Below are 7,762 nucleotides of genomic sequence, written 5' to 3'. Positions count from 1 at the left end.
TATGACAGTCAGTGGCCACAGAAGAGTATTATGTGAGGGCCTGTGGTCAAACAAAGGGTATTTATGAATGTCATAGGTCACATTGAGTGTATTTTGTTAATTATAGAGGCAACAGTGTGGGAATTATGAGTGTGATAGCCCACAATGAATGTAATATATCAGTGTCAGAGGCTACAGTGAAGGAATTATGTGATTGCCAGAGCACAGAATTAGGATATTTTGTGAAGGTCAAAGGCAGAATTAGGATATTATGTGAAGGACAGAGGAAAGAGTGAGGAAATTATGAATGTCAGAAGCCACACTGAGGACATTATGAGTGTTAGAGGTCACACTGGGTTTCAAAGTAACTGTCAAAAGTCATATTGAGGACATTATATCATGGTCAGAGGCCAATTTAGGATATTATGTGAGTGTCAGTGACCACAAGAGGGTATTATGTGCATGCCTATTGTCACAATGAGAATATTATATGAGTGGCAGATGTCGCAGTAATATTGTTCTGTGAGATTCAGAGGCAACTGTGGGCATTTAATGAGCATAAGAGCCCACAGTGAAGGTATTACGTCAGTGTCAGAGGCAAAGTGAGGACACAATGTGAGAGCCAGAGGCCACAGGAATATATTTTTTCAGTGACATACCTCAAGTGAGGATAGTATCAAAGAACATAGGGAAGGTGTTTTGTGAGTGTCAAAGGCCACAGTGAGTGATTTGGGTGAGTATAGGTCACAGTGAGTGTACTATTTGAGTATCAGGGGTCACATTGATGATACTATGTGAGTTTAAAAGTTCACTCTGAAAATTTTGTGATTGTAGCAGAAGTCATATTAAGAGTGCTATGTGAATGGCAGTGGTCACAGGAGTATATATTATGAGTGTCAGAGGCATAGTGAGGATATTATGTGAGTGTGAGAGGCCACAGGAGGGTGTTATGTGAGTGTCAAAGGTGAGGATATGATGAGAGCCTTCAGTTCATGGTTATCTGGCTCCAGTGCTCTGGACCTGAGGGAGGAGAGGAAGGAACAGCATGGGAGCACAGAACAAAGCTTCTCAGCTCACAGCAGCTGGGAAACAGAAAATAGCCAGGGACAAGTTATAGTCCCCACGGGCAAACCCCCAAAACACAATCCCTTCAACAGTCCCCTCTCCTCGAGTACTTTTCTTTTCTTTTTCTGTATTTAGTTCTAGGATTGAATTCAGGGGTGTTTTACCACTGACGTATACCTCCAGATTATTAATTAATTAATTATTTAATAGAGACAGGGTCTAAGGTGCTGAGGCTGAAGGTTCTGCTTTAGCTTGTGAAATCACTGAGATAACAAGTGTATGCCACTGTACCCAGCTCAACCCTCTATGTTCCCCTCCACTTCCCTGTAGTTAATTTAGCTATGACTCCATCAATGGATTAATCTGTTGATGAAGTCAGAGCCCCCAAAAGCCCACCTCTGAACATCACTGCAGTGGGAGTCAGACTTTCAACAGAGGAAACTTTGGGGAAAATTCCAGATCCAAACCACAACAAGGAGGGACTGGTATCATGTCTCAGAACCACACTGGGGAAGCAATAGCCTTGATTTAAGAAGTTGGGGAAGACTTCTGAAGAGGAGAGATTAAGCAGCATGGAATCTGCAGTGTGCAGGAGGAAGTGATTTCCTGTGGGGGAGTCCTAGGGTACCCTGAAAGATAAACTGGCCCTCATGCCAGGAGCACAAGATACCAGACATGCTACCTAAGGGACCTGGAGTAAGAAAGAGCTGGACTGATGCAGAAACAGTATATATGCTAACTAAGTGGTATATGCCTGGAATCTAAGTTCCTCAGGAGGCTAAGGAAGGAGGATCATAAGTTTGAGTTCAGCCTGGGCAATTTAAATAATAATAATAATAATAATAATAATAATAATAATAATAATAAAAGATCTACAGAAGTAGCTCCATGGTAGAATGCTCCTGGATTCAATATTCAGTTCCTTAGAAAAAGGAAAGGAAAGAAAAGGAGAGAAAAGCAAAAAGGAAAGAATCCAGTTTTAGTGGTGCATACCTATAATTCCAGCAACTCAGGAGACTGAGGCAGGAAGATCACAAGTTCAAGGCCAGTATTAGCATTTTAGTGAGGCCCTAAGCATCTTAATGAGATCCTATCTCAAAATAAAATAAAAAATAAAAATAAAATATAAAATTAAAATATAGAAAGTGCAGTGAAAATTGTCCCTGGCTTAATGCCCAGTACTGGAAAAAAAAAAAAAAAAAACCTCTCTATTATCTATAATTATAATACACCAATAAAATATAAGAGGGGAAAAGGAAAGGAAATAAATGAGCAAATAAGATGGATTTTCAAAGACAATATAGCTTTTTTCCCCCTAACTCTCTGACCATGTTAGCTGCTGCAGTTGTTTGGGGGTTCTTCCAAACCTAAGGGAGGAACATGGTGCTGCAGAGAAGAAGAACAAGTCTCTGGATGTCATTGACTCTTGGCTCCAAGAGAATAAAGAATCTGCTGTGGTACAATCAGATTCTGAAAATAGCCAGACTGGGAAAAGTGAAATGAACTGATCACCCTCACCAACCACTGTCCAGTTCTGAGGAAAACTGAAATATGCCATGTTGGCCAAATTGGTGTTCCTCACCACAGTAGCAATAATAGAGAATAGGGCACAGCAGGTGGGAAACACTACAGAGCATGCATGCTGCCTGTCGTTGATCCAGATGACTGATATGATTAGAAGAAAGCCTCAGCTCTCAGGGATTCTTCAGATTCTGGAGAAAGGCCAGCTATAGAACAACTTAGAAACAATTAAGATGTGGAGAGACAGCTTTTAATTCCTTGTTTTTATGGCACTGTAGGTTGAACTCCATTACTAGTAGAAAAGCACTCTGTCATTTCATCCCCAGCACTTTACACCTTCTTTCACACACACACAAAAAAAAAAGAGAAAAAAAAAAAAGAAAAAGAAAACAGAAAAAAATTGAGACAGGGTCTTGCTAAATTGTCCAGGAGGGCCTCAAAATTGCAATTTCCCTGCCTCAGCAAACTGAATAGCTTGGATTATAGGCACGTGTCACTACTCCCAGTAGTTGAGAAATTTAAGTCAGGAATGTGGAGAAAAATTGGAAATATTTGGAGCATCTTAGTCAAATACATTAGGAATTGAGAGGAACTAAAAATTTGATAAGAACACAAAAATGGGAGAAAAAGCAGAATCCAGTCCAATTTTCAGGTAGGCAATAGAACCAGGCAGGTTACAGAATTGAAAAATAGCGGAGTTTTCAAGATGGTGGACTAGAGGGCGGCTGCATTTCATGTTGCTCCAGGACACAGGATTCAAAAGAGGAGATAGTGAGAGACTTGGGACCAACTCAAAGCCGCCGGGTGAGTCTCTCCCATTGGGGAGGCATCCCGGATGGGGCAGTAGCCCCAGAATGCAGGGAACTTTGTGAAGTAGAGTTGATCGGCGAGATGCCCCTCCCCACCGCTGGAGAGGTAAACACGGACAACTGGGATCATCGTAGAGGAGGCGGCTCAGCACAGCGCTTGGACTCGGAGCAACCACTGGGGCTCCAGGTGGCTGCCTGAGGAGGAGCTGAGTGGTGAGCTGTTTGGACTCAGAGCTATCACTTCTGAACACCGGGGGGCTGCCCGGAGGAAGAGGAGAAGTGCGGCAGGTCGCTTGGTCTGGACTGACTGCATCAGAGCCACAGGTGGTTGCCAGAGGAGGAGGTGAGTGGTGAGTTGTTTAGACTCAAAGCAACTGCTCCTGAACACCGGTGGCCTGCCTGGAGGAGGAGCGTGGTGGGTTGCTTGGTATCCAAGTGACCGCTCCTAAACACCCAGGGGGTACACCTGAGGAGGAGGAGTAACAGGGTGGGTCACTTGGACTCGGAGTCACTGCCTAGGGCTACGGGTGTTTGGCGGGAGGAGGAGATGCGAAGTGAGTTGCTTGGACTCCTAGTGACTGCATCAGAAACCGGGCTGCTGTCCAGAGGAAGAGGTGTGTGGCAGGTCTCTGGGTCTCGGAGCTATTGTATGGGGCTCCAGGTGGAGGCTCAGAGGAGAGGCCGCATAGCCAGGTGATTAGGTGCAGAGCAGGATCCCAGGACCTGATTCTTGGTGGAAGAGCCGCACAGAGACACGCCTAGGGGCGAGCGAAGTTTCCAGGACTGCAGGTAGATTCTCTGAGGAGAGGCAGCCTAAGGAGACTTGTCTGTGAAGGGTGAGGCTCCCAGGCCCAAGAGGTAGGTCCGGGCCCCTGGGAACATTGCAGAGGAAGACAGCCCAGCCCAGGCGGTAGTTGTAGATTGAGGGGAAACTCTAGGAGGGGAACTGACCAGCGAGACCTCCCCACCGGGTGAGTCTTCCCTGCTGGGTGAGGTTATCCCACAAGGACGGTAAAACCAGAGACACAGGCTCAAACAGGCCTTGCCTCAGCCCGCAGCCTAGTTCCCCTTTGGATGACCATTGGTCAACAATTGGAGGCACCTCTGCCCACTATCAGAGAATATACCCCAACTGAGGGTCACCACCCCTAGAGAGGCAGCATCCTTGTGGAGCACCACATTATCAACAGCCTCCAAGACTGCAGGCTACTGAAGGATAAGAGGGGATATACTAGCAATCTGCAGATTTCCTCTATTGACTTATAATAGTCAATATATTATATTGACTTATATTGACATTATAAGTCAATAGAGGAAATCTGCAATATCTTAATGACCCACTGATTCCTGAACAATATGAGAAAACAAGGGAAGAAAATGCCCCAAACAAATCTAGATGTTACATCAATAAAATCCAAAGACAGCATGGCAGAAGAAATGACAGAAAGGGAGTTCAGAAAGTACATAATTAAAATGATAATGGAAGCAAACGATGAGATGAAAGAGCAAATGCAGGCATTGAATGATGAGAAGAAAGAGCAAACGCAGGCATTGAATGATAGCACCAATTGACAGTTAAAAGAGCAAATACAGGGAGCAAAAGATCTTTTCAATAAAGAGTTAGAGATATTGAAAAAAAAACAAACAGAAATCCTTGAAATGAAGGAAACAATAAACCAAATTAAGAACTCCATAGAAAGCATAACCAATAGGATAGAACACCTGGAAGACAGAACCTCAGATATTGACACAAAATATTTAACCTTGAAAACAAAGTTGAACAAACAGAGAAGATGGTAAGAAATCAGGAACAGAATCTCCAAGAACTATGGGATATCATGAAAAGGCCAAATTTGAGAATTATTAGGATTGAGGAAGACTTAGAGAAACAAAGCAAAGGAATGAGCAATCTATTCAATGAAATAATTTCAGAAAATTTCCCAAAATGAAGAATGAAATGGAAAATCAAGTTCAAGAGGCTTATAGGACGCCAAATACACAAAATTACAACATACCCACACCAAGGCACATTATAATGAAAATACCGAACATACAAAATAAAGACAGAATTTTAAAGGCTGTGAGAGAAAAGAACCAAATTTCATTCAGGAGGAAACCAATATGGATATCAGCAGATTTTTCAATCCAGACCCTAAAAGCTAGAAGGGCCTGGAACAACATTTTTCAAGCTCTGAAAGAAAATGGATGCCAACCAAGAATCTTATACCCAGAAAACTTACCTTTTAATTTGACGATGCAATAAAATCATTCCATGATAAGCAAAAGCTAAAAGAAAGCCAGCATTACGGAACATTCACAGCAAAATATTCCATGAGGAAGAGATAAAAAATAAAGAAACAAATCAGCAAAGGGAGGAATTATCCTAAAGGAACTGTCAAATAAAAAAGGATCCAAAGTGTGTCATAGAAATAAATAAATAAATAAATAAATAAATAAATAAATAAAATTTAAAAAATGAACCAAATGACGAGGAATACAAATCATATCTCAATAATAACTCTGATTGTTAAAGGCCTGAATTCATCAATCAAAAGACAAAGACTGGCAGATTGGATTAAAAAGAAAGATCCAACAATATGTTGCCTGCAAGAGACTCACCTCATAGAAAGAGATACCCATAGACTAAAGGTGAAAGGATGGGGAAAAACATACCGTGCACATGGACGCAGCAAAAAAGCTGTAGTATCCATCCTCATTTCACATAATGTGAACTTCAAGCCAAAGTTAGTCAGAAGGGAAAAAGAAGGACATTTCATACTGCCTAAGGGAAGCATAAATCAGCAAGATATAACAATCATAAATATCTATGCCCCAAACAGTGGCTCATCCATGTATGTCAAACAAATCCTTCTCAATATCAGAAACCAAATAGACCATAACACAATAATACTAGGTGATTTTAACACGCCTCTCTCACCACTGGACAGATCTTCCAAACAAAAATTCAACAAAGAAACCATAGATCTCAATAACACAATCAATAATTTAGACTTAACAGACATTTATAGAATATACCATCCAACCAAGCATGAATACACTTTCTTCTCAGCAGCACATGGATCCTTCTCTAAAATAGACCATATATTATGCCATAAAGCTAATGTTAGCAAATTCAAGAAGAAAGAGACACTACCTTGTATTCTATAAGATCATAATGGATTGAAGTTAGAAATGAATGAAAGAGTAAAAAACAGAAACTACTCCAACACCTGGAGACTAAACAATATATTATTATAAGATGAATGGATAACAGAAGATATTAGGAAGGAAATTTAAAAATTCTTCGAGGTAAATGAGAACAAAGAAAATCATATCAAAATCACTGGGACACTATGAAAGCAGTACTTAGAGGAAAATTTATTTCATGGAGCGCATTCAATAAAAGAAGTAAAACTCAACAAATCAATGACCTAACACTACAGCCCAAAGCCCTAGAAAAAGAAGAACAGACGAACACCAAAAGTAGTAAGAGACAGGAAATATTTAAACTCAGAACAGAAATCAACAAAATTGAAACAAAAGAGACAATACAAAAAATTGACAAAATAAATCATTGGTTCTTCGAAAAAATAAACAAAATTGGTAAACCTTTAGCCACACTAACAAAGAGAAGAAGAGAGAAAACCCAAATCACTAAAATTCGGAATGAACAAGGAAATATCACAACAGACACGACTGAAATACAAAACATAATTAGAAGCCATTTTGAAAATCTATACTCCAACAAAATAGAAAATTTCAAAGACATCAACAGGTTTCTAGAGACATATGAATTGCCTAAACTGAACGAGGAGGATGTACACAATTTAAATAGACCAATTTCAAGTAATGAAATAGAAGAAGTCATCAAAAGCCTACCAACAAAGAAAACTCCAGGACCAGATGGGTTCTCAGCTGAGATCTTCAAAACCTTTAAAGAAGAGCTCATTCCAATACTTCTCAAAGTGTTCCATAAAATAGAAGAGGAGGGAACCCTCCCAAACTCATTCTATGAAGCCAATATTACCCTGCTACCTAAACCAGACAGAGACACATCGAGGAAAGAAAATTTCTGACCAATATCCTTAATAAACATCGATGCAAAAAATTTCAACAAAATTTTAGCAAATCACATACAAAAACATATTAAAAAGATAGTGCACCGTGAACAAGTGGGTTTCATCCCAGGGATGCAAGGTTGGTTCAACATCAGGAAATCAAAAAATGTCATTCACCATATCAATAGAATTAAAGTCAACAATCACATGATTATTTCCATAGATGCAGAAAAAGCATTTGATAAAATACAGCACCCCTTCATGCTCAAAACACTAGAAAAAATAGGGATAGTGTGAACATTCCTTAACATTGTAAAGGCCATCTATGCT

The sequence above is a fragment of the Sciurus carolinensis genome, unplaced genomic scaffold (genome assembly GCF_902686445.1).
Source record: "Sciurus carolinensis unplaced genomic scaffold, mSciCar1.2, whole genome shotgun sequence".
Taxonomy (NCBI): Eukaryota; Metazoa; Chordata; class Mammalia; order Rodentia; family Sciuridae; genus Sciurus; species Sciurus carolinensis.
Note: the sequence above shows the minus strand (reverse complement) of the source record.